General features: G+C 49.4%; 1 protein-coding gene across 10 annotated transcripts in view; it reads left to right on the forward strand.

Moving 5' to 3' along the window:
• The window catches only part of BRD4 (bromodomain containing 4), a 200,702-nt gene that overhangs the window by 61,928 nt on the left and 114,805 nt on the right, over window positions 1-23,969 (forward strand). The gene's annotated exons all lie outside the window — the stretch shown is intronic.

Consider the following 23,969-nt stretch of genomic DNA (forward strand, 5'->3'; position numbering starts at 1 on the left):
TCTGGAATGCCTTTCCCTTTTAGGATCTGGCGTTCAACCGCCATGCCGTCAAACGCAGCCGCGGTAAGTCTTGAAAAAGACAGGGACCCTGCTGTAGCAGGTCCCTTCTCAGAGGTAGAGGCCACGGTTCGTCCGTGAGCATCTCTTGAAGTTCCGGATACCAAGTCCTTCTCGGCCAATCCGGAACCACTAGTATTGTTCTTACTCTTCTTTGCCGTATGATCTTCAATACCTTTGGTATGAGCGGCAGAGGAGGAAACACATACACTGACTGGTACACCCAAGGAGTTACCAGTGCGTCCACAGCTATTGCCTGTGGATCTCTTGACCTGGCGCAATATTTGTCCAGTTTCTTGTTGAGGCGAGACGCCATCATGTCTACAATTGGTCTTTCCCAACGGTCTATTAACATGTTGAAGACTTCTGGATGTAGACCCCACTCTCCCGGATGAAGATCGTGTCTGCTGAGGAAGTCTGCTTCCCAGTTGTCCACGCCCGGGATGAACACTGCTGACAGTGCTATCACGTGATTCTCCGCCCAGCGAAGAATCTTGGCAGCTTCTGCCATTGCACTCCTGCTTCTTGTGCCGCCCTGCCTGTTTACATGGGCGACCGCCGTGATGTTGTCCGACTGAATCAACACCGGCTTTCCTTGCAGGAGAAGTTCCGCCTGGCTTAGAGCATTGTAGATTGCTCTTAGTTCCAGAATGTTTATGTGAAGAGACTTTTCCAGACTCGTCCATACTCCCTGGAAGTTTCTTCCTTGTGTGACTGCTCCCCAGCCTCTCAGGCTGGCGTCCGTGGTCACCAGGATCCAATCCTGAATGCCGAATCTGCGGCCTTCTAATAGGTGAGCCTTCTGCAACCACCACAGAAGTGACACCCTTGTCTTTGGTGACAGGGTTATTCGCAGGTGCATCTGCAGATGCGACCCTGACCATTTGTCCAACAGATCCCTTTGGAATATTCTTGCATGGAATCTGCCGAATGGAATTGCTTCGTAAGAAGCCACCATTTTTCCCAGGACTTTTGTGCATTGATGTACTGACACTTTTCCTGGTTTTAGGAGGTTCCTGACCAGATCGGATAACTCCTTGGCTTTTTCCTCTGGAAGGAAAACCTTTTTCTGAACCGTGTCCAGAATCATTCCTAGGAACAGCAGACGAGTTGTCGGGATTAAATGGGATTTTGGAATATTCAGAATCCACCCGTGTTGTCTTAGCACCTCTTGAGATAGTGCTAAAGCTGTCTCCAGCTGTTCTCTGGACCTTGCCCTTATTAGGAGATCGTCCAAGTATGGGATAACTAATACGCCTTTTCTTCGAAGAAGAATCATCATCTCGGCCATTACCTTGGTAAAGACCCGAGGCGCCGTGGACAATCCGAACGGCAGCGTCTGAAACTGATAGTGACAGTTTTGAACAATGAACCTGAGGTACCCCTGGTGTGCGGGGTAAATCGGAACGTGTAGATACGCATCCTTGATGTCCAAGGATACCATAAAGTCCCCTTCTTCCAGGTTCGCTATCACTGCTCTGAGTGACTCCATCTTGAACTTGAACTTTTTTATGTAGAGGTTCAAGGACTTCAGATTTAGAATAGGCCTTACCGAGCCATCCGGCTTCGGTACCACAAATAGAGTGGAATAATACCCCTTTCCTTGTTGTAATAGGGGTACTTTGACTATCACCTGCTGAGCGTACAGCTTGTGAATGGCTTCCAACACCCTCTCCCTTTCGGAAGAGACGGTTGGTAAGGCAGACTTCAGGAAACGATGAGGAGGATCCGTCTCTAATTCCAACCTGTACCCCTGAGATATTATCTGCAGGATCCAGGGGTCTACCTGCGAGTGAGCCCACTGCGCGCTGTAATTTTTGAGACGGCCCCCCACTGTCCCCGAGTCCGCTTGAGAGGCCCCAGCGTCATGCTGAGGTTTTTGCAGGAGCCGGGGAGGGCTTCTGTTCCTGGGAAGGAGCTGCCTGTTGGTGTCTCTTCCCTCTTCCTCTGCCTCGTGGCAGGTACGACAAGCCCTTTGCTCTCTTATTTTTGTAGGAGCGAAAAGGCTGCGGTTGAAAGGTCGGTGCCTTTCTCTGTTGGGGAGTGACTTGAGGTAAAAAAGTGGATTTCCCGGCAGTAGCCGTGGCCACCAAGTCTGATAGACCAACTCCAAATAACTCCTCCCCTTTATACGGCAAAACCTCCATGTGACGTTTTGAATCCGCATCGCCTGTCCACTGTCGTGTCCATAAGGCTCTTCTGGCTGAAATGGACATAGCACTCATCCGAGATGCCAGTGTGCAAATATCCCTCTGTGCATCACGCATATAGATAAATGCATCCTTTATTTGTTCTAACGACAGTAAAACATTGTCCCTATCTAGGGTATCAATATTTTCAATCAGGGATTCTGACCAAACTACTCCAGCACTGCACATCCAGGCAGTTGCTATAGCTGGTCGTAGTATAACACCTGCATGTGTGTATATATTCTTTTGAATAACTTCCATCTTTCTATCTGATGGATCCTTAAGTGCGGCCGTCTCAGGAGAGGGTAACGCCACTTGTTTGGATAAGCGTGTGAGCGCCTTGTCCACCTTAGGGGGTGTTTCCCAGCGCGCCCTAACCTCTGGCGGGAAAGGGTATAATGCCAATAACTTTTTTGAAATTATCAACTTTTTATCAGGAGCAACCCACGCTTCATCACACACGTCATTTAATTCTTCTGATTCAGGAAAAACTGTTTGTAGTTTTTTCACACCATACATAATACCCTGTTTTACGGTATCTGTAGTATCAGCTAAATGTAACGTCTCCTTCATTGCCAAAATCATATAACGTGTGGCCCTACTGGAAAATACGTTTAAATTTCTACCGTCGTCACTGGAATCAGTGCCCGTGTCTGGGTCTGTGTCGACCGACTGAGGCAAAGGGCGTTTTACAGCCCCTGACGGTGTTTGAGGCGCCTGTACAGGCATTAATTGATTGTCCGGCCGCCTCATGTCCTCAACTGACTGTTTAAGGGAAGATAAACCATCACGTAATTCCACAAATAAAGGCATCCATTCTGGTGTCGACCCCCTGGGGGGTGACATCTGCATATTTGGCAATTGCTCCGCCTCCACACCAATATCGTCCTCATACATGTCGACACCACGTACCGACACACACCGCAAACTCACAGGGAATGCTCTAATGAAGACAGGACCCACTAGCCCTTTTGGGGAGACAGAGGGAGAGTCTGCCAGCACACACCACAAAGCGCTATATATACAAGGGATATCCTTATATTAAGTGCTCCCTTATAGCTGCTTTAATATATATATATATAGCCATTAATGTGCCCCCCCTCTCTGTTTTACCCTGTTTCTGTAGTGCAGTGCAGGGGAGAGACCTGGGAGCCGTTCTGACCAGCGGAGCTGTGACAGAAAATGGCGCCGTGTGCTGAGGAGATAGGCCCCGCCCCTTTTTCGGCGGGTTCTTCTCCCGCTATTTTTCCAGTCAGGCAGGGGTTAAATATCTCCATATAGCCCCTATGGGCTATATGTGAGGTATTTTTAGCCTTGTATAAGGTTTATATTTGCCTCTCAGAGCGCCCCCCCCCAGCGCTCTGCACCCTCAGTGACTGCCCAGTGAAGTGTGCTTAGAGGAAAATGGCGCACAGCTGCAGTGCTGTGCGCTACCTTATGAAGACTGAGGAGTCTTCAGCCGCCGGTTTCCGGACCTCTTCACGCTTCAGCATCTGCAAGGGGGTCGGCGGCGCGGCTCCGGGACCGGACTCCACGGCTGGGCCTGTGTTCGATCCCTCTGGAGCTAATGGTGTCCAGTAGCCAAGCAGCAAATCCACTCTGCATGCAGGTGAGTTTACTACTTTCCCCCTAAGTCCCACGTTGCAGTGATCCTGTTGCCAGCAGGACTCACTGTAAAGAAAAAAACCTAAACTAAACTTTCTCTAAGCAGCTCTTTAGGAGAGCCACCTAGATTGCACCCTTCTCGTTCGGGCACAAAATCTAACTGGAGTCTGGAGGAGGGTCATAGGGGGAGGAGCCAGTGCACACCACCTGACCTAGTAAAGCTTTACTTTTTTGTGCCCTGTCTCCTGCGGAGCCGCTATTCCCCATGGTCCTTTCAGGAACCCCAGCATCCACTTAGGACGATAGAGAAATATATGTGTGTGTGTGTATATATATATATATATATATATATATATAATATATGTATGTGTGTGTGTGTGTGTATATATATATATATATATATATATATATATATATATATATATATATATATATATATATAATTTCTCTAACGTCCTAGTGGATGCTGGGGACTCCGTAAGGACCATGGGGAATAGACGGGCTCCGCAGGAGACTGGGCACTCTAAAGAAAGATTTAGTACTACCTGGTGTGCACTGGCTCCTCCCTCTATGCCCCTCCTCCAGACCCCAGTTAGAATCTGTGCCCGGCCAGGGCTGGGTGCTTTTAGTGGGCTCTCCTGAGCTTGCTAAGAAGAAAGTATTTTAGTTTAGGTTTTTTATTTTCAGTGAGCTTCTGCTGGCAACAGACTCTCTGCTACGTGGGACTGAGGGGAAAGAAGCAAACCTACTAACTGCGGCTAGGTTGCGCTTCTTAGGCTACTGGACACCATTAGCTCCAGAGGGATCGAACACAGGTACCCAACCTTGATCGTCCGTTCCCGGAGCCGCGCCGCCGTCCCCCTCGCAGAGCCAGAAGTACAGAAGCAGCAGAAGCATGAAGACATCGAAATCGGCATCAGAAGACTCCTGTCTTCACTTAAGGTAGCGCACAGCACTGCAGCTGTGCGCCATTGCTCCCGCAGCACACCCGCACACTCCGGTCACTGTAGGGTGCAGGGCGCAGGGGGGGGCGCCCTGGGCAGCAATTAAGGTACCTTTTGGCAAAAAAAAAAAAAATACATATATCCAGTCAGGCACTGGATATATGTTCGAGCCCCCGCCATTTTTTTACACATAGAAGCGGGACAGAAGCCCGCCGCTGAGGGGGCGGGGCCTTCTTCCTCAGCACACCAGCGCCATTTTCTCTTCACAGCTCCGCTGGAAAGACGCTCCCCAGGCTCTCCCCTGCAGTATCCAGGTGCAAAAAGGGTAAAAAGAGAGAGAGGGGGGGGGGGCACATAAATTTAGGCGCAAATTATCACAAACAGCAGCTACTGGGTAGACACTAAGTTACAGTGTAATCCCTGGGTTATATAGCGCTGGGGTGTGTGCTGGCATACTCTCTCTCTGTCTCCCCAAAAGCCTTTGTGGGGTCCTGTCCTCCGAGCATTCCCTGTGTGTGTGCGGTGTGTCGGTACGTCTGTGTCGACATGTTTGATGAGGAAGGTTATGTGGAGGCAGAACATGTGCAGATGAATGAGGTGTCGCAGCCGACGGTGCCGACACCTGATTGGATGGATATGTGGAAGGTGTTAAATGATAATGTAAGCTCCTTGCATAACAGGTTGGATAAAGCTGTAGCCTTGGGACAGTCAGGGTCTCAACCCATTCCTGATCCTACAATGCAGAGGCCGTCAGGGTCTCACAAGCGCCCACTATCCCAGATGGTTGACACAGATGCCGACACGGAGTCTGACTCCAGTGTCGATGACGATGATGCAAAGTTGCAGCCTAAAATGACTAAAGCCATCCGCTACATGATTATAGCAATGAAGGATATATTGCACATATCAGAGGAAAACCCTGTCCCTGAGGGTTTATATGTATGGGGAGAAAAAGCAAGAAGTGACTTTTCCCCCTTCACATGAATTATGTGAAAAAGCGTGGGATTCCCCTGATAGGAAAGTAGTAATTTCCAAGAGATTACTGATGGCGTATCCTTTCCCGCCAACGGACAGGGTACGCTGGGAATCCTCCCCTAGGGTAGACAAGGCGTTGACATGCTTATCTAAGAGGGTGGCCCTGCCGTCTCAGGATACGGCCGCCCTAAAGGATCCTGCGGATAGAAAGCAGGAAGCTATCCTGAAGTCTGTTTATACACATTCTGGTACTCTACTGAGGCCAGCAATTGCTTCGGCCTGGATGTGTAGTGCTGTAGCAGCATGGACTGATAATCTCTCGGAGGAGATAGATACCCTGGACAGGGGAACTATTCTACTGACCCTGGGACATATCAAGGACGCTGTCCTATATATGCGCGATGCCCAGAGGGACATTTGCCTGCTGGGCTCTAGAATAAACGCAATGTCCATTTCTGCCAGAAGGGTCTTATGGACTCGGCAATGGACAGGGGATGCCGACTCTAAAAAACACATGGAGGTTTTGCCTTATAAGGGTGAGGAATTATTTGGGGACGGTCTCTCGGACCTAGTTTCCACTGCTACGGCAGGGAAGTCAAATTTCTTGCCTTATGTTCCCTCACAGCCGAAGAAAGCACCGTACAGGTTGAGTATCCCATATCCATATATTCTGAAATACGGACTTTTTTGAGTGAGAGTGAGATAGTGAAACCTTTGTTTTTTGATGTCTCAATGTACACAAACTTTGTTTAATACACAAGGTTATTAAAAATATTGTATTAAATGACCCTCAGACTGTGTGTGTATAAGGTGTATATGAAACATAAATGAATTGTGTGAATGTAGACACACTTTGTTTAATGCACAAAGTTATAAAAAATATTGGCTAAAATGACCTTCAGGCTGTGTGTATAAGGTGTATATGTAACATAAATGCATTCTGTGCTTAGACTTGGGTCCCATCACCATGATATCTCATTATGGTATGCAATTATTCCAAAATACGGAAAAATCCCATATCCAAAATACCTCTGGTCCCAAGCATACGGTGTGATTGGTGTGGTTGGTTTGAGTCTTACCCTGGATTCCAAAATCCTTTCCTTGTAATGTCAGCTCTTCCGGGCACAGTTTCCTTAACTGAGGTCTGGAGGAGGGGCATAGAGGGAGGAGCCAGTGCACACCAGGTAGTACTAAATCTTTCTTTAGAGTGCCCAGTCTCCTGCGGAGCCCGTCTATTCCCCATGGTCCTTACGGAGTCCCCAGCATCCACTACGGACTACGAGAAATAGATTTACCGGTGAGTAAAATCTTATTTTTTCATTCGGGAGGGCACATTTTTCAGTTAGAATGGCAAAATTGGGTACATACTATTATGCTTGGTCCTCCCATTCCCACGTGCTAAAGGTGCGCGCAACAAAAATTTAGGGGCGTTATTTTTCGTGGGAAAGGGGCGTGACCACATAATAGTGGCAATTCACATTACACCACACAGTAGTGCAGCTAATACACACTGCACCAAGAAGAACCTCCTATACACGCTGCGACAGGTAGAGCACATTCTACACTTTGCGCCAGGCAGAGCACGTTATACACAATGCACCAGGTAGAGAGCACTGAGAAACATTGCACCAGGTAGCGAGCACGTTATACACATTGCACGAGGTAGAGAGCACTGAAAAACATTGCACCAGGTAGAGAGCACGTTATACACATTGCCCCAGGTAGAGAGCACTGAGAAACATTGCCCCAAGTAGAGAGCACTGAGAAACATTGCCCCAGGTAGAGAGCACTGAGAAACATTGCCCCAGGTAGAGAGCACTGAGAAACATTGCCCCAGGTAGAGCGCACTGAGAAACATTGCCCCAGGTAGAGAGCACGTTATACACATTGCCCCAGGTAGAGAGCACGTTATACACATTGCCCCAGGTAGAGAGCACGTTATACACATTGCACCAGGTAGAGAGCACGTTATACACATTGCACCAGGTAGAGAGCACGTTATACACATTGCACCAGGTAGAGAGCACGTTATACACATTGCACCAGGTAGAGAACACGTTATACACATTGCACCAGGTAGAGAGCACGTTATACACATTGCACCAGGTAGAGAGCACGTTATACACATTGCACCAGGTAGAGAGCACGTTATACACATTGCACCAGGTAGAGAGCACGTTATACACATTGCACCAGGTAGAGAGCACGCTATACACATTGCACCAGGTAGAGAGCACGTTATACACATTGCACCAGGTAGAGAGCACTGGGAAATATTGCACCAGGTAGAGAGCACGTTATACACATTGCACCAGGTAGAGAGCCCGTTATACACATTGCACCAGGTAGAGAGCACGTTATACACATTGCACCAGGTAGAGAGCACGCTATACACATTGCACCAGGTAGAGAGCACGTTATACACATTGCACCAGGTAGAGAGCACTGGGAAATATTGCACCAGGTAGAGAGCACGTTATACACATTGCACCAGGTAGAGAGCCCGTTATACACATTGCACCAGGTAGAGAGCCCGTTATACACATTGCACCAGGTAGAGAGCACGTTATACACATTGCACCAGGTAGAGAGCACGTTATACACATTGCACCAGGTAGAGAGCACTGGGAAACATTGCACCAGGTAGAGAGCACTGGGAAACATTGCACCAGGTAGAGAGCACTGAGACACATTGCACCAGGTAGAGAGCACTGAGACACATTGCACCAGGTAGAGAGCACTGAGACACATTGCACCAGGTAGAGAGCACTGAGACACATTGCACCAGGTAGAGAGCACTGAGACACATTGCACCAGGTAGAGAGCACTGAGACACATTGCACCAGGTAGAGAGCACTGAGACACATTGCACCAGGTAGAGAGCACTGAGACACATTGCATCAGGTAGAGAGCACTGAGACACATTGCATCAGGTAGAGAGCACTGAGACACATTGCACCAGGTAGAGAGCACTGAGACACATTGCACCAGGTAGAGAGCACTGAGACACATTGCACCAGGTAGAGAGCACTGAGACACATTGCACCAGGTAGAGAGCACTGAGACACATTGCACCAGGTAGAGAGCACTGAGACACATTGCACCAGGTAGAGAGCACTGAGACACATTGCACCAGGTAGAGAGCACTGAGACACATTGCACCAGGTAGAGAGCACTGAGACACATTGCATCAGGTAGAGAGCACTGAGACACATTGCATCAGGTAGAGAGCACTGAGACACATTGCACCAGGTAGAGAGCACTGAGACACATTGCACCAGGTAGAGAGCACTGAGACACATTGCACCAGGTAGAGAGCACTGAGACACACTGCACCAGGTAGGGCACATTTTTGATCTCTGCTTTTCTCTATCGTCCTAGTGGATGCTGGGGTTCCTGAAAGGACCATGGGGAATAGCGGCTCCGCAGGAGACAGGGCACAAAAAGTAAAGCTTTTTCCGATCAGGTGGTGTGCACTGGCTCCTCCCCCTATGACCCTCCTCCAGACTCCAGTTAGATTTTTGTGCCCGGCCGAGAAGGGTGCAATCTAGGTGGCTCTCCTAAAGAGCTGCTTAGAAAAAGTTTAGCTAGGTTTTTTATTTTACAGTGATTCCTGCTGGCAACAGGATCACTGCAGCGAGGGACTGAGGGGAGAAGGAGTCAACTCACCTGCGTGCAGGATGGATTGGCTTCTTGGCTACTGGACATCAAGCTCCAGAGGGACGATCACAGGTACAGCCTGGATGGTCACCGGAGCCACGCCGCCGGCCCCCTTGCAGATGCTGAAGACAGAAGAGGTCCAGAATCGGCGGCTGAAGACTCCTGCAGTCTTCAAAAGGTAGCGCACAGCACTGCAGCTGTGCGCCATTTTCCTCTCAGCACACTTCACACGGCAGTCACTGAGGGTGCAGGGCGCTGGGAGGGGGGCGCCCTGGGAGGCAAAATGATTACCTATAAAGGCTAAAAATACCTCACATATAGCCCTAGAGGCTATATGGAGATATTTAACCCCTGCCTGATTTCTCTAAATAGCGGGAGACGAGCCCGCCAGAAAAGGGGCGGGGCCTATCTCCTCAGCACACGGCGCCATTTCCTCTCACAGCTCCGCTGGTCAGGACGGCTCCCAAGTCTCTCCCCTGCACTGCACTACAGAAACAGGGTAAAACAGAGAGGGGGGGGCACATTTATGGCGATAATTTGATATAACAAAGCAGCTATAAGGGAGCACTTATTATAAGGCTATCCCTGATATATATATAGCGCTTTTGGTGTGTGCTGGCAAACTCTCCCTCTGTCTCCCCAAAGGGCTAGTGGGTCCTGTCTTCGTTAGGAGCATTCCCTGTGTGTCTGCTGTGTGTCGGTACGTGTGTGTCGACATGTATGAGGACGATATTGGTGTGGAGGCGGAGCAATTGCCAAATATGAGGATGTCACCCCCTAGGGAGTCGACACCGGAATGGATGCCTTTATTTATGGAACTACGGGATAGTGTCAACACGCTAAAGCAGTCGTTTGACGACATGAGGCGGCCGGACAATCAATTAGTGCCTGTCCAGGCGACTCAAACACCGTCAGGGGCTGTGAAACGCCCTTTGCCTCAGTCGGTCGACACAGACCCAGACACAGGCGATGACTCCAGTGGTGACGGTGACGAATCAACCGTATTTTCCAGTAGGGCCACACGTTATATGATTTTGGCAATGAAGGAGGCGTTACATTTAGCTGATACTACAGGTACCACTAAACAGGGTATTATGTGGGGTATGAAAAAACTACCTATAGTTTTTCCTGAATCAGAAGAATTAAATGACGTGTGTAATGAAGCGTGGGTTGCCCCTGATAAAAAACTGATAATTTCAAAGAAATTATTGGCATTATACCCTTTCCCGCCAGAGGTTAGGGAGCGCTGGGAAACACCTCCTAGGGTGGACAAGGCGCTAACACGCTTATCTAAACAAGTGGCGTTACCCTCTCCTGAGACGGCCGCACTTAAAGATCCATCAGATAGGAGGATGGAAAATATCCAAAAAAGTATATACACACATGCAGGTGTTATACTACGACCAGCTGTAGCGACTGCCTGGATGGGCAGTGCTGGGGTAGTTTGGTCAGAGTCCCTGATTGAAAATATTGATACCCTGGACAGGGACAATATTTTACTGTCGTTAGAACAAATAAAGGATGCATTTCTTTATATGCGTGATGCACAGAGGGATATCTGCACACTGGCATCACGGGTAAGTGCTATGTCCATTTCGGCCAGAAGAGCTTTATGGACGCGACAGTGGTCAGGTGATGCGGATTCAAAACGGCATATGGAAGTTTTGCCGTATAAAGGGGAGGAGTTATTTGGAGTCGGTCTATCAGATTTGGTGGCCACGGCTACAGCCGGGAAATCCACCTTTCTACCTCAAGTCACTCCCCCACAGAAAAAGGCACCGACTTTTCAACCGCAGCCCTTTCGTTCCTTTAAAAATAAGAGAGCAAAGGGCTATTCATATCTGCCACGAGGCAAAGGTCGAGGGAAGAGACAGCAACACGCAGCTCCTTCCCAGGAACAGAAGCCCTCCCCGGCTTCTACAAAAGCCTCAGCATGACGCTGGGGCTCCTCAAGCGGACTCGGGGATGGTGGGCGGTCGTCTCAAAAATTACAGCGCGCAGTGGGCTCACTCGCAGGTAGATCCCTGGATCCTGCAGATAATATCTCAAGGGTACAGGTTGGAATTAGAGACGGATCCACCTCGCCGTTTCCTGAAGTCTGCTTTACCAACGTCCCCCTCCGAAAGGGAGACGGTTTTGGAAGCCATTCACAAGCTGTACTCTCAGCAGGTGATAGTCAAGGTACCTCTTCTACAACAAGGGAAGGGGTATTATTCCACTCTTTCTCTATCGTCCTAGTGGATGCTGGGGTTCCTGAAAGGACCATGGGGAATAGCGGCTCCGCAGGAGACAGGGCACAAAAAAGTAAAGCTTTAGGATCAGGTGGTGTGCACTGGCTCCTCCCCCTATGACCCTCCTCCAAGCCAGTTAGATTTTTGTGCCCGGCCGAGAAGGGTGCAATCTAGGTGGCTCTCCTAAAGAGCTGCTTAGGAAAGTTTAGCTTAGGTTTTTTATTTTACAGTGAGTCCTGCTGGCAACAGGATCACTGCAACGAGGGACTTAGGGGAGAAGAAGTGAACTCACCTGCGTGCAGGATGGATTGGCTTCTTGGCTACTGGACATCAGCTCCAGAGGGACGATCACAGGTACAGCCTGGATGGTCACCGGAGCCTTGCCGCCGGCCCCCTTGCAGATGCTGAAGTAAGAAGAGGTCCAGAATCGGCGGCAGAAGACTCCTCAGTCTTCTAAAGGTAGCGCACAGCACTGCAGCTGTGCGCCATTTTCCTCTCAGCACACTTCACACGGCAGTCACTGAGGGTGCAGGGCGCTGGGAGGGGGGCGCCCTGGGAGGCAAATGAATACCTATTTTGGCTAAAAATACCTCACATATAGCCTCCGGAGGCTATATGGAGATATTTAACCCCTGCCAGAATCCGTTAAGAGCGGGAGACGAGGCCGCCGAAAAAGGGGCGGGGCCTATCTCCTCAGCACACATCGCCATTTTCCCTCACAGAAAGGCTGGAGGGAAGGCTCCCAGGCTCTCCCCTGCACTGCACTACAGAAACAGGGTTAAAACAGAGAGGGGGGGCACTAATTTGGCGATATGCTTATATATATATTAAGATGCTATAAGGGAAAACACTTATATAAGGTTGTCCCTATATAATTATAGCGTTTTTGGTGTGTGCTGGCAAACTCTCCCTCTGTCTCTCCAAAGGGCTAGTGGGTCCTGTCCTCTATCAGAGCATTCCCTGTGTGTGTGCTGTGTGTCGGTACGTGTGTGTCGACAGGTAGGAGGACGATGTTGGTGAGGAGGCGGAGCAATTGCCTGTAATGGTGATGTCACTCTCTAGGGAGTCGACACCGGAATGGATGGCTTATTTAGGAAATTACGTGATAATGTCAACACGCTGCAAGGTCGGTTGACGACATGAGACGGCCGACAAACAATTAGTACGGTCCAGACGTCTCAAAAACACCGTCAAGGGTTTTTAAAACGCCCGTTTACTTTAGTCGGTCGACACAGACACAGACAGGGACACTGAATCCAGTGTCGACGGTGAATAAACAAACGTATTCCTTATTAGGGCCACACGTTAAAGGCAATGAAGGAGGTGTTACGTATTTCTGATACTACAAGTACCACAAAAGAGGGTATTATGTGGGATGTGAAAAAACTAACATAGTTTTTCCTGAATCAGATAAATTAAATAAAGTGTGTGATGATGCGTGGGTTCCCCCCGATAGAAAATTATGGGCGGTATACCCTTTCCCGCCAGAAGTTAGGGCGCGTTGGGAAACACCCCTTAAGGTGGATAAGGCGCTCACACGCTTATCAAAACAAGTGGCGGTACCGTCTATAGATAGGGCCGTCCTCAAGGACCAGCTGACAAGGCTGGAAAATATAATAAAAAGTATATACACACATACTGGTGTTATACTGCGGCCAGCGATCGCCTCAGCCTGGATGTGCAGAGCTAGGGTGGCTTGGTCGGATTCCCTGACTAAAAATATTGATACCCTTGACAGGGACAGTATTTTATTGACTATAGAGAATTTCTATATATGCGAGATGCACAGAGGGATATTTGCACTCTGGCATCATGAATAAACGCGATGTCCATAACTGCCAGAAGATGTTATGGACACGACAGTGGTCAGGTGATGCAGATTCCAAACGGCACAGTATGGCCGTATAAAGGAAGAGGACTTGTTTGGGGTCGGTCCATCGGACCTGGTGGTCACGGCAACTGCTGGAAAATCCACCGTTTTTTACCCTAAGTCACATCTCTGCAGAAAAAGACACCGTCTTTTCAGCCTCAGTCCTCTCGTCCCTATAAGATCATATCTGCCCAGGGATAGAGGAAAGGGAAGAAGACTGCAGCAGGCAGCCTATTCCCAGGAACAGAAGCGTTTCACCGCGTCTGACAAGTTCTCAGCATGGCGCTGAGACCGTACAGGACCCCTGGATCCTACAAGTAGTATCCCGGGGGTACAGATGGGAATGTCGAGACGTTTCCCCTTCGCAGGCTCCTGAAGTCTGCTTTACCAAGTCTCCCTCCGACAAGGAGGTAGTATGGGAAAAAATTCACAAGCTGTATTCCCAGCAGGTGACAATTAAATTACCCCTCCTACTACAGAAAAGGGGTATTATTCCACACTATATTGTGGTACTGAAGCCAGAAGGCTAGGTGAGACTTATTCTAAAAAATTTTTTTTGAACACTTACAAAGGTTCAATTTAAGATGAAGTCACTCAGAGCAGTGATAACGAACCAGGAAGAAGGGGACTATATAGTGTCCCGGGACATCAGGGATGCTTACCTCTATGTCCCAAATTTGCCCTTCTCACTAAGGGTACCTCAGGTTCGTGGTGCAGAACTGTCACTATCAGTTTCAGACGCTGCCGTTTGGATTGTCCACGGCACCCCGGGGTCTTTACCAAGGTAATGGCCGAATTGATGATTCTTCTTCGAAGAAAAGGCGTCTAAATTATCCCTTACTTGGACGATCTCCTGATAGGGGCATAGTCCAGGGAACAGTTGGAGGTCGGAGTAGCACTATCTCGGATACTGCTACAATCAGCACGGGTGGATTCTAAATATTCCAAAATCGCAGCTGATCCCGACGACACGTCTGCTGTGCCTAGGGATGATTCTGGACACAGTCCAGAAAAAGGTGTTTCTCCCGGAAGAGAAAGCCAGGGAGTTATCCGAGCAAGTCAGGAACCTCCTAAAAACAGTGCATCATTGCACAAGGGTCCTGGTAAAAATGGTGGCTTCCTACGAAGCAATTCCATTCGGCAGATTTCACGTAAGAACTTTTCAGTGGGATCTGCTGGACAAATGGTCCGGATCGCATCTTCAGATGCATCAGCGGATAACCCAATATCCAAGGACAAGGGTGTCTCTCCTGTGGTGGTTATAGAGTGCTCATCTTCTAGAGGGCCGCAGATTCGGCATTCAGGATTGGATGCTGGTAACCACGGAGCCCAGCCTGAGAGGCTGGGGAGCAGTCACACAAGGGAAAAATTTCCAGGGAGTGTGATCAAGTATGGAGACTTTTCTCCACATAAATATACTGGAGCTAAGGGTAAATTTATAATGCTCTAAGCTTAGCAAGACCTCTGCTTCAAGGTCAGCCGGTATTGATCCAGTGGGAAAAACATCACGGCAGTCGCCCACGTAAACAGACAGGGCGACACAAGAAGCAGGAGGGCAATGGCAGAAACTGCAAGGACTTTTCGCTGGGCGGAAAATCATGTGATAACACTGTCAGCAGTTTTTCATCCCGGGAATGGAAACTGGGAAGCAGACTTCCTCAGCACGACCTCCACCCGGGAGAGTGGAAACTTCATTGAGAAGTTTTTTCCACATGATTGTAAACCGTTGGGAAATACCAAAGGTGGACATGATGGCGTCCCGTCTGAACAAAAAACGGGACAGGTATTGCGCCAGGTCAAGAGACCCTCAGGCAATAGATGTGGACGTTCTGGTAACACCGTGGGTGTACCAGTCGGTGTATGTGTTCCCTCCTCTGCTTCTCATACCTAAGGTGCTGAGAATTATAAGACGTAGAGGAGTAAGAACTATACTCATGGCTCCGGATTGGCCAAGGAGGACTTGGTACCCGGAACTTCAAGAGATGCTTACAGAGGTCTTATGGCCTCTGCCGCTAAGAAGGGACTTGCTTCAGCAAGTACCATGTCTGTTCCAAGACTTACCGCAGCTGCGTTTGTCGGCATGGAGATGGAAAGCCGGATCCTAAGGGAAAAAAGGCATTCCGGAAGAGGTCATTCCTACCCTGGTCAAAGCCAGAAAGGAGGTGACCGCACAACATTATCACCACGTGTGGCGAAAATATGTTGCGTGGTGTGAGGCCAGGAAGGCCCCACAAAGAAATTTCAACTCGGTCGTTTCCTGCATTTCCTGCAAACAGGAGTGTCTATGGGCCTCAAATTGGGGTCCATTAAGGTTCAAATTCGGCTCTGTAAATTTTCTTCCAGAAAGAATTGGCTTCAGTTCCTGAAGTCCAGAAGTTTGTCAAGGGAGTATTGCATGTACAAAACCCTTTTTTGTGCCTCCAGTGGCACTGTGGGATCTCAACGTAGTTCTGGGATTCCTCAAATCACATTGGTTTAAAACCAGTCAAATATGTGGATTTGAAGCATCTCACATAAAAAGTGACCATGCTCTTGGCCCTGGCCTGGACCAGGCGAGTGTCAAATTGGTGTTTTTTTCTCAAAAAAGCCCATATCTGTTTGTCCATTCGGACAGGGCAGAGCTGCGGACTCGTCCCCAGTTCTCTCCCTAAGGTGGTGTCAGTGTTTCACCTGAACCAGCTTATTGTGGTGCCTTGCACCTACTAGGGACTTGGAGGACTCCAAGTTGCTAGAAGTTGTCAGGGCCCTGAAAATATGTTCCAGGACAGCTGGAGTCAGAAAATCTGACTCGCTGTTTATACTGTATGCACCCAACAAGTTGGGTGCGCCTGCTTCTAAGCAGTCGATTGCTCGTTGGATTTGTAACACAATTCAACTTGCACATTCTGAGGCAGGCCTGCCACAGTCTAAATCGGTTAAGGCCCATTCCACAAGGAAGGTGGGCTCATCTTGGGCGGCTGCCCGAGAGGTCTCGGCATTACAACTCTGCCGAGCAGCTACGTGGTCAGGGGAGAACACGTTTGTAAATTTCTACAAATTTGATATCCTGGCAAAAGAGGACCTGGAGTTCTCTCATTCGGTGCTGCAGAGTCATCCGCACTCTCCCGCCCGTTTGGGAGCTTTGGTATAATCCCCATGGTCCTTTCAGGAACCCCAGCATCCACTAGGACGATAGAGAAAATAAGAATTTACTTACCGATAATTCTATTTCTCGGAGTCCGTAGTGGATGCTGGGCGCCCATCCCAAGTGCGGATTATCTGCAATACTTGTACATAGTTACAAAAATCGGGTTATTATTGTTGTGAGCCATCTTTTCAGAGGCTCCGCTGTTATCATACTGTTAACTGGGTTTAGATCACAAGTTGTACGGTGTGATTGGTGTGGCTGGTATGAGTCTTACCCGGGATTCAAAATTCCTCCCTTATTGTGTACGCTCGTCCGGGCACAGTACCTAACTGGCTTGGAGGAGGGTCATAGGGGGAGGAGCCAGTGCACACCACCTGATCCTAAAGCTTTACTTTTTTGTGCCCTGTCTCCTGCGGAGCCGCTATTCCCCATGGTCCTTTCAGGAACCCCAGCATCCACTACGGACTCCGAGAAATAGAATTATCGGTAAGTAAATTCTTATTTTTTGTGGTACCGAAGCCGGATGGCTCGGTAAGGCCTATTCTAAATCTGAAGTCCTTGAACCTGTACATAAAGAAGTTCAAGTTCAAAATGGAGTCACTCAGAGCAGTGATAGCGAACCTGGAAGAGGGGGACTTTATGGTATCCTTGGACATCAAGGATGCGTATCTCCACGTTCCAATTTACCCCTCACACCAGGGGTACCTCAGGTTCGTTGTACAAAACTGTCACTATCCGTTTCAGACGCTGCCGTTCGGATTGTCCACGGCACCTCGGATCTTTACAAAGGTAATGGCCGAGATGATGATTCTTCTTCGAAGAAAAGGCGTATTAATTATCCCATACTTGGACGATCTCCTAATAAGGGCGAGGTCCAGAGAACAGCTAGAGATGGGATTAGCACTGTCTCAAGAAGTGCTAAAACAGCACGGGTGGATTCTGAATATTCCAAAATCCCAGTTAATGCCGACAACTCGTCTGCTGTTCCTAGGGATGATTCTGGACACGGTTCAGAAAAAGGTTTTTCTCCCGGAGGAAAAAGCCAAGGAGTTATCCGAGCTTGTCAGGAACCTCCTAAAACCAGGAAAGGTGTCTGTACATCAATGCACAAGAGTCCTGGGAAAAATGGTGGCTTCTTACGAAGCAATTCCATTCGGCAGATTCCACGCAAGAATTTTCCAAAGGGATCTGTTGGACAAATGGTCAGGGTCGCATCTTCAGATGCACCTACGGATAACCCTGTCTCCAAGGACAAGGGTGTCTCTTCTGTGGTGGTTGCAGAGTCCTCATCTATTGGAGGGCCGCAGATTCGGCATACAGGATTGGATCCTGGTGACCACGGACGCCAGCCTGAGAGGCTGGGGAGCAGTCACACAAGGAAGAAACTTCCAGGGAGTATGGACGAGCCTGGAAACGTCTCTTCACATAAACATTCTGGAACTAAGAGCAATATACAATGCTCTAAGCCAGGCAGAACCTCTGCTTCAGGGAAAACCGGTGTTGATCCAGTCGGACAACATCACGACAGTCGCCCATGTGAACAGACAGGGCGGCACAAGAAGCAGGAGTGCAATGGCAGAAGCTGCAAGGATTCTTCGCTGGGCAGAGAATCATGTGATAGCGCTATCAGCAGTGTTCATCCCGGGAGTGGACAACTGGGAAGCAGACTTCCTCAGCAGACACGATCTTCACCCGGGAGAGTGGGGACTTCATCCAGAAGCCTTCCACATGCTGGTAACCCGTTGGGAAAGACCAATGGTGGACATGATGGCGTCTCGCCTCAACAAAAAACTGGACAGGTATTGCGCCAGGTCAAGAGATCCGCAGGCAATAGCTGTGGACGCGCTGGTAACGCCTTGGGTGTACCAGTCGGTGTATGTGTTTCCTCCTCTGCCTCTCATACCAAAAGTATTGAGAATTATACGGCAAAGAGGCGTAAGAACGATACTAGTGGTTCCGGATTGGCCAAGAAGGACTTGGTACCCGGAACTTCAAGAGATGATCACGGAAGATCCGTGGCCTCTACCTCTAAGGAGGGACTTGCTTCAGCAGGGTCCCTGTCGGTTTCAAGACTTACCGCGGCTGCGTTTGACGGCATGGCGGTTGAACGCCGGATCCTAATGGAAAAAGGCATGCCGGAAGAAGTCATTCCTACTTTGATTAAAGCAAGGAAAGAAGTAACCGTGCAACATTATCACCGAATTTGGCGAAAATATGTTGCGTGGTGCGAAGATCGGAGTGCTCCGACGGAGGAATTTCAACTGGGTCGATTCCTACATTTCCTGCAATCAGGATTGTCTATGGGTCTCAAATTGGGATCTATTAAGGTTCAAATTTCGGCCCTGTCGATTTTCTTTCAAAAAGAATTGGCTTCAGTCCCTGAAGTCCAGACCTTTGTTAAGGGAGTGCTGCATATACAGCCTCCTGTCGTGCCTCCAGTGGCACCGTGGGATCTCAATGTAGTTTTGGATTTTCTAAAATCTCATTGGTTTGAACCACTAAATAAGGTGGATTTGAAATATCTCACTTGGAAAGTGACCATGCTTCTAGCCCTGGCTTCTGCCAGGAGAGTGTCAGAATTGGCAGCTTTATCTTACAAAAGCCCATATCTGATTTTCCATTCGGACAGGGCAGAACTGCGGACTCGTCCGCATTTTCTCCCTAAGGTGGTGTCAGCATTTCATCTGAACCAGCCTATTGTAGTGCCTGCGGCTACAAGTGACTTGGAGGACTCCAAGTTACTGGACGTTGTCAGAGCATTAAAAATATATATTGCAAGAACAGCTGGAGTCAGAAAATCTGACTCGTTGTTTATATTGTATGCACCCAACAAGATGGGTGCTCCTGCGTCTAAGCAGACGATTGCTCGTTGGATCTGTAGCACAATCCAACTGGCACATTCTGTGGCAGGCCTGCCACAGCCTAAATCTGTAAAGGCCCACTCCACAAGGAAGGTGGGCTCATCTTGGGCGGCTGCCCGAGGGGTCTCGGCATTACAACTTTGCCGAGCAGCTACGTGGTCAGGGGAGAACACGTTTGTAAAATTTTACAAATTTGATACTCTGGCTAAGGAGGACCTGGAGTTCTCTCATTCGGTGCTGCAGAGTCATCCGCACTCTCCCGCCCGTTTGGGAGCTTTGGTATAATCCCCATGGTCCTTTCAGGAACCCCAGCATCCACTAGGACGATAGAGAAAATAAGATTTTACTTACCGATAAATCTATTTCTCGGAGTCCGTAGTGGATGCTGGGCGCCCATCCCAAGTGCGGATTATCTGCATAAATTGTACATAGTTATTGTTAACTTATTCGGGTTATTGTTGTAGGAAGCCATCTTTCAGAGGCTCCGCTGTTATCATACTGTTAACTGGGTTTAGATCACAAGTTGTACGGTGTGATTGGTGTGGCTGGTATGAGTCTTACCCGGGATTCAAAATCCTCCCTTATTGTGTACGCTCGTCCGGGCACAGTACCTAACTGGAGTCTGGAGGAGGGTCATAGGGGGAGGAGCCAGTGCACACCACCTGATCGGAAAAAGCTTTACTTTTTGTGCCCTGTCTCCTGCGGAGCCGCTATTCCCCATGGTCCTTTCAGGAACCCCAGCATCCACTACGGACTCCGAGAAATAGATTTATCGGTAAGTAAAATCTTATTTTTTTGTGCCAATTTTATTTACTGGGGGCTAATGCTGCGGGAGTTGATCGCGCTGGTCCCCCCTCACACACCGCGGAGCTGGTTGAAAATGGCCACCACACTGATCCGTGTACACCAGGCATGTCCAAACTGCGGCCCTCCAGCTGTTGAGAAACTACACATCCCAGCATGCCCTGACACAGCTTTAGCATTCTCTGACAACAAAACTGTGTCAGGGCATGCTGGGTTATGTAGTTTCACAACAGCTGGAGGGCCGCAGTTTGGACATGCCTGATGTACACAGAGGAGGGAGGGCTGGGTTTGCCTCGGCGGGAGAAGCAAACCCAGCCCTCCTTATCTTACCAGATCCCCTTCAGCCAGCGCATCAGCGCGACAAGCCTAAGGCAGCTGCAGGGGGCAGTGACAGCGTGGCTGGGAGGAGCAGGGGGCAGTGACAGCGCGGTGGGACAGAGCGACGGGGAGGAGCAGGGGGCAGTGACAGCGCAGTGGGACAGAGCGGCGGGGAGAAGCAAGGGGCAGTGACAGCGTGATGGGACAGAGCGGCGGGGAGGAGCAGGGGGCAGTGACGGCGCACCCGGCGCGGCGGTGAGTAGGCAGTCCTTTAGTAATCAGCAGGGCGGGCACAAACGGGCAGGGCGCATTCTGCCACTCAGAAAAGGGGCAGGGCGCAGCGCCCCGTGAAAGAAGGCTAGAGTGAACACTAGGTTTCTATATTACATTGGCTAAGGCACGCAGGCAGTTGTTAACGAGTTGTGAGAGTTCCGAGCCATTTTATATATTTTTTTTCTTTTTCTCTGACGTCCTAGTGGATGCTGGGAACTCCGTAAGGACCATGGGGAATAGACGGGCTCCGCAGGAGACTGGGCACTCTAAAAGAAAGATTAGGTACTATCTGGTGTGCACTGGCTCCTCCCACTATGACCCTCCTCCAGACCTCCGTTAGATTTCTGTGCCCGGCCGAGCTGGATGCACACTAGGGGCTCTCCTGAGCTCCTAGAAAGAAAGTTTATTTTAGTTTTTTTATTTTACATTGAGACCTGCTGGCAACAGGCTCACTGCATCGAGGGACTAAGGGGAGAAGAAGCGAACCTACCTGCTTGTGGCTAGCTTGGGCTTCTTAGGCTACTGGACACCATTAGCTCCAGAGGGATCGACCGCATGGAACTGGCCTTGGTGTTCGTTCCCGGAGCCGCGCCGCCGTCCCCCTTACAGAGCCAGAAGCAAGAAGAGGTCCGGAAAATCGTCGGCAGAAGACTTCGGTCTTCACCAAGGTAGCGCACAGCACTGCAGCTGTGCGCCATTGCTCCTCATGCACACTTCACACTCCGGTCACTGAGGGTGCAGGGCGCTGGGGGGGCGCCCTGAGGGCAATATATGACACCTTGGCTGGCAAATCTACATCATATATAGTCCTAGAGGCTATATAGATGTAAAATTACCCCTGCCAGTATTCCAGAAAAAGCGGGAGAAAGTCCGTTGAAAAAGGGGCGGGGCTTCTCCCTCAGCACACTGGCGCCATTTTCTCTTCACAGTGCAGCTGGAAGACAGCTCCCCAGGCTCTCCCCTGTAGTTTTCAGGCTCAAAGGATTAAAAAGAGAGGGGGGGGGGGGGGGGGGGGCACAAAATGTAGGCGCAATATTGTATATACAAGCAGCTATTGGGAAAAATTCACTCAATATAGTGTTAATCCCAAAATTATATAGCGCTCTGGTGTGTGCTGGCATACTCTCTCTCTGTCTCCCCAAAGGGCTGTGTGGGGTCCTGTCCTCAGTCAGAGCATTCCCTGTGTGTGTGTGCGGTGTGTCGGTACGGCTGTATCGACACGTTTGATGAGGAGGCTTATGTGATGGCAGAGCAGATGCCGATAAATGTGATGTCGCTCCCTGTGGGGCCGACACCAGAGTGGATGGATAGGTGGAAGGTATAAACCGACAGTGTCAACTCCTTACATAAAAGGCTGGATGACTTAACAGCTATGGGACAGCCGGCTTCTCAGCCCGCGCCTGCCCAGGCGTCTCAAAGGCCATCAGGGGCTCAAAAACGCCCGCTCCCTCAGATGGCAGACACAGATGTCGACACGGAGTCTGACTCCAGTGTCGACGAGGTTGAGACATATACACAATTCACTAGGAACATCCATTACATGATCCCGGCAATAAAAAATGTGTTACACATTTCTGACATTAACCCAAGTACCACTAAAAAAGGGTTTTATGTTTGGGGAGAAAAAGCAGGCAGTGTTTTGTTCCCCCATCAAATGAGTGAATGAAGTGTGAAAAAGCGTGGGTTCCCCTGATAAGAAACTGGTCATTTCTAAAAAGTTACTGATGGCGTACCCTTTCCCGCCAGAGGATAAGTTACGCTGGGAGATATCCCCTAGGGTGGATAAGGCGCTCACACGTTTGTCAAAAAAGGTGGCACTGCCGTCTTAGGATACGGCCACTTTGAAGGTACCTGCTGATAAAAAGCAGGAGGCTATCCTGAAGTCTGTATTTACACACTCGGGTACTAGACTGAGACCTGCAGATAGTGCTGCTGCAGCGTGGTCTGTAACCCTGTCAAACAGGGATACTATTTTGCGAACATAAGACGTCGTCTTATATATGAGGGATGCACAGAGGGATATTTTGCCGGCTGGCATCCAGAATTAATGCAATGTCCATTCTGTCAGGAGGGTATTAGAGACCCGACACTGGACAGGTGATGCTGACTTTTAAAGGCACATAGAGCCTTATAAGGGTGAGGAATTGTTTGGGGATGGTCTCTGGGACCTCGTATCCACAGCAACAGCTGGGAAGAATTTTTTTTACCTCAGGTTTCCTCACAGCCTAAGAAAGCACTGTATTATCAGGTACAGTCCTTTCGGCTTCAGAAAAGCAAGCGGGTCAAAGGCGCTTCCTTTCTGCACAGAGACGAGGGAAGAGGGAAAAAGCTGCACCAGTCAGCCAGTTCCCAGAATCAAAATTCTTCCCCCGCTTCCTCTGAGTCCACCGCATGACGCGGGGGCTCCACAGGCGTAGCCAGGTACTGTGGGGGGCCGCCTCAAAAATTTCAGCGATCAGTGGGCTCGCTCACAGGTGGATCCCTGGATCCTTCAAGTAGTATCTCAGGGGTACAAGCTGGAATTCGAGGCGTGTCCCCCCCGCCGTTTCCTCAAATATGCCTTGCCGACAACTCCCTCAGGCAGGGAGGCTGTGCTAGAGGCAATTCACAAGCTGTATTCCCAGCAGGTGATAGTCAAGGTGCCCCTACTTCAACAAGGACGGGGTTACTATTACACACTGTTTGTGGTACCGAAACCGGACGGTTCGGTGAGACCCATTTTAAATTTGAAATCCTTGAACACATACATAAAAAGATTCAAGTTCAAGATGGAATCGCTCAGGGCGGTTATTGCAAGCCTGGAGGAGGGGGATTACATGGTATCCCTGGACATCAAGGATGCTTACCTACATGTCCCCATTTACCATCCTCACCAGGAGTACCTCAGATTTGTGGTACAGGATTGCCATTACCAATTCCAAACACTGCCGTTTGGACTGTCCACGGCACCGAGGGTCTTTACCAAGGTAATGGCAGAAATGATGATACTCCTTCGAAAAAAGGGAGTTTTAATTATCCCGTACTTGGACGATCTCCTTATAAAGGCGAGGTCCAA

Source organism: Pseudophryne corroboree, chromosome 6 (genome assembly GCF_028390025.1).
Source record: "Pseudophryne corroboree isolate aPseCor3 chromosome 6, aPseCor3.hap2, whole genome shotgun sequence".
In the NCBI taxonomy this organism is placed as follows: Eukaryota; Metazoa; Chordata; class Amphibia; order Anura; family Myobatrachidae; genus Pseudophryne; species Pseudophryne corroboree.